The following is a 4,742-nucleotide window of genomic DNA, read 5'->3' on the forward strand; positions in this document are numbered from 1 at the left end:
GTTTAAAGGTAAAGACCAGTTATGGTCATGCGATTGCATTGTGAAAGAAACGTTGTGGAATCGATCAGATCATCTAGCATCTAGCATCTGCAAGGTTCTGGAATCATCAAAATGATAAGAAATTTGGCCCATTCTTCGTAAAGTTACAAGCACTATACACAGAAAGATGTATATGGGACTACCCTATATCTCTCACAGACCATGAGAGAAACACATTTACCAAATATATGAATTAGTAGGCGGTTTCCCGGCAAATTTTGTATCATCATGTATTAGTCAAAACATATTCTTTCACATGATTGGTAATGAGAGCTTCCATTTCATTTTTTGAAATTGGGGCGTTTCCAATACTGGCCTTTACCTTTAAGATCTTCAGTGACGTCAGTAAAAAGGTATAGTAATGTCTAATGAAGCGCCGTTCAACATTTAGTACTTATAGGTATAAACGGTCAGAATCTTCATTTGAAAATAGGTCGAATGAAATATTGCTCTTTAAAGAAAAGTTTGCGCTCTGGTCAAGATGGAAAATAATATGTGAGCTTCTATTTCTTTGTATATACAAGTATGTCATTTTGAAGAAGAAAAAAATCATCGTAGTAGGATTCAAATGCCATCATATTTGAAATATAGTTGAAAAGTTTGGACCAAACTTTTATGCCATATTTACAAAGTCCCATTTGCCCACTTCTGTGTGCAATGCACGCAATATTCAGCAAGAGAGGGTCAACTTCTTTCATTTTGTTAATTCTAAAAAATTACGGTATTTATGTATTCTTATCAACTACATAATCAACCTTTTCAAGGTGCTTTCAGACAATTCCTTTCATAATTTGTAATCGCATGCCAAGTACTCAACTTTATTTTTAACATGTACAGTACATTTATTTATTGATGGTATTCGTAGTGATAATTATAAATGCAAATGTAAATCTTAATCAGTACTTTGTATTGTTTATATTGAGTTTTGAATGATTCTAATGGAAGTAAAATAGTGCAATGATCTTTGTATATTGACTGTTAATTGCAATAAAATATACTCGGAAAAAAAAAAGGTCAGTACCATTGACCTGTTCAAATTTTTGAAAAAATTTGTTTAATCTTTATTCGATGAAGTTTTTGTGTATTGGCTTATAATGACCCGCCTCATTCCCCGATCAGCAGGTACACATTTTACTTTGCAATTGAGCATCCCTCCAACCAATCACACCCGTCGACACACACGCACAGACACGCCCAGTCCACACAAACACGCCCACCCGTGTCCCATCTCGCACTCTAATGACCACCACCCATTCCCCTGCTAACACACGCTCACCCACCCACCCAGCCACCTCACTCATACTTGCACATGCCCCATCCATACACACACACACCCTCAACCTCCGAGTTCAAACAAACATGCCCAGCCCTACTTATACATAGACACCCGCACACGCCCCATTCACAAAACGCGCCCAAACATGTCCCTACTCTTTCTCACACACACACAAGCACCCACCCCCACCCCACTCATATCTCTAACAGCTTTTGTAGCTGAAAAAACAGGGCGAAGAGGAGGGGGTGGGATGGTGTACCATGTTTAAATAAATACAACTAAGAAAACATCACAAACTAATAAAAACACTAAGCAGATCATCATGATGTAATATCAATTAACAGTACTTTTAATAATAGTTGTCTTCATTAGGCAGGTATTGTCAGTGCTTTACTAATCAAAACAAAAACAATTCTAACAACATCTCCTTCTCACTATACATTATATATCATATTGTGCCAGAACAAAAGGAAAAAAGTATGAAAACTATGATATAACGGAAGTAAATGAATAAAGAAATGAGATGAGTTGACTAAAGGATGAAATATGTACCGGTATTCATATGAGATGTAAAATCTAAGCTTTAGTGGTGATTCATCATTAAATCTGTGATTTACTTTAAATCAATTTAATCTCATGCTAAGCATACTTTGTAAGGCCTATGATAATGCTTACTGAATACAAAATGACAAAAACATCCTCTTCTTGTACATAAACACTACATGTACATGGAAAATGTCAATACTGCTGTAAGAAATTGACAAATCAAGAAGCATTGCGCTTCAAAGATAATCCTTGAAGACTAATTTCTCTTTCTGTATATGTGTAATGAAATAAAAAGATGCATATGTATATACAAAATAATCCGGGAACATAGATTGTACATCTTCAATGATGATAAAGCATGGAAAAGAATATACAAAAATGTGTCTGACTAGTAAAGAGCATGTCCGTTTCAAAATGAAGGTGGTATACACATTTCCTGTCTCTCCTTCAATGCCTAATATTCATCAAGAAGACCTCTACTTAATCTTTCAAACAATAGATACAATATAGTTTTGAGGCAAAGCACTCAAGGTATAATTTACAAACATTGGTAAGAACTTCATCTCCAACTTGGCCATGACATGGTGTGTAATTTCATTTGTACAAATATTACATAGCATGAATCAATTTAAAATATACAAACGAATGAAGGCTGACATCAGCCTCATTTTCTTCTTTTTTCCCCTTCAAATATTCTCAAAAACATCACTGTATGTTTCTGTGATCACAAAATGTGTTTTAAAAGAATGACAAAATTTGTTACGCCCCTCTCGAGGGATAAATTTAATACTCTGGGCAGTTCTGATAATACATGAAGTGTTCAAAAGTGATAATAAAGGATACAGCACTGCACTTTTCACCTTAAAGTGAAAAATTATTAACATTTAAATGCGGGACATGAATAACAGAGATTTGTGACAGTTTTAAACAAGTGAAATTGAAGTAGAATACAAGTGAAGTTAAGACATGGTTGCGGTGGAAACACTTCTTTTTCTCGATATTTGCAGCAAGAATATATACCATGTTGGTATAGCTGTGAAGGGCATTAGTACTATTCATGGTCCAGCAGAAGAAAGTGAGCATACCGGTAACTCAACATCCATCTAGAACACATAAGCTCTAGAAGTAAATACAATACAACTACTCAACAACATTCAAGTATTGTGTAAGGCATATTGCTTATAAAGGTCGCAACTTATGTTCACCGAAATTCTTTTTGATATTAAATATTATACTACATACTAAGTAAAGGTACAACAACATCTATTCTTTATTTAAAGACGTGGAGCAAACATGACCAGGATAAATCTGACCAATTTAAAGTCTGCGTAGGACAACTCTTAGATACAAAAATCAATATTTACATGATAATTTCCTTGCCTTCTTTGGTGACTTGTCCCAATTTTAAGCTCTAAATGCCTGCATCTATTGCTTTCCTTGAGGCCTTAGAAAATAATCACCCAAGTGTTTCAACTCAAAACGATCAACTTTTGATTTACTTACAAACAAGTTTGCTTTTTCACAGCTTACTTTGCAGATCAACCACATAACAATTCAAAACAGAGCCCTGAATATGACATATATTGACTCTCAAACAAGCACAGAATAGTTACAAAACAAAGACTTCAATAAGTCTGTATCACGACAGAAGTCCACTTCTGCGAGTCAGGCAAAAGAATTCCTTGCCTCTTATTTCTAAGATTACAGGGTGACTGAATTCGCAAGTTCCTTGCCCACATTATGTGCAGGGATTGGAGAAGACATTTTGTATGTTCGGAGCCAGAAGACAGTTTACTCTGTGAAATTACACAAGTCAATGCCCTCCTACCTCCAAACAAAGAGTATTGAACTTTATAATTATGGAGCAGTGATTTGATTTGTGAAGAAAGTAATTTGGCAAACAAGTTATAAACCAAGTGACTAACAAAACCAATTATAGAACTCATTAAATGCCCGCAAGAAGGCCATATCAGCTATGTATTTTCAAGGGCAGTAAACAGCCTTCTTGCGGGCAGCCAATGAAATCCAAAACAACTCTGCTGATGTGGTTTTCGATATTGAATGCCTTTACAGAATTGAAGAGATAAAATCTGGAGCGGTGGGGGGTACAAACTAATTCTTGTGATTCCTCCCAAATTTGTAATGCTTTTGCATATGTTTGGTAATTGGATCAACAAATCCACCCCCCCCCCCCCCCCCCAAAAAAAAGGAGAAAAAATACAGTAGGATTGCCTTCAGTATGTTGTCATGAATATTTCTGCATTTTCTGGAATATTGGCATAATAAAAGTTCTGGAATAACTGCAAATAGAACTGGACAATTCCTCTATTTTTTATCCAAAATGCTTGTTTCTACTTAATTTTGGTCACTTACATATACATGACCATATCGCCCAGAAATTAAGAATTAAAATTTGAACATGGATCAAAGATCAATGGTCCAATACTTCCCAATGTTCAATTCCATAGTCAGGTAATTGTAAGTTCTTTTCTTTCTATCGATACCATTAGTACACTTCTCTGTCAAATTTTTTTGTTTACGGAATGCTATCTCCAGAAGGCTCTTGAAAATGACCTCAAAGCATCTTTATAAAATAAATTGGAAGACTTTGCCTCAGGTGTACATGTATATTGCTCCTTGTTTTTCAGCACGTGTTGTAAAAACTACAATGTATAACACACTGAACTATTGTTTGAACACTTCATTAAACTTGTGACACACAAAATTGCAGATAACAGAAAATTATATAACAAATCAAACTGTTTGATATAACAAAATAATTCACATACTTTTTGCATTCATGATCACATAAAATTATTTCAGAGAGTAAGAAAAGAAAATTTTAGTCTTTGCTTTACTTTTCAAATCAATGCTCCAAATT

The sequence above is a fragment of the Strongylocentrotus purpuratus genome, unplaced genomic scaffold, assembly GCF_000002235.5.
Source record: "Strongylocentrotus purpuratus isolate Spur 01 unplaced genomic scaffold, Spur_5.0 spur5_scaffold_1, whole genome shotgun sequence".
Taxonomy (NCBI): domain Eukaryota; kingdom Metazoa; phylum Echinodermata; class Echinoidea; order Camarodonta; family Strongylocentrotidae; genus Strongylocentrotus; species Strongylocentrotus purpuratus.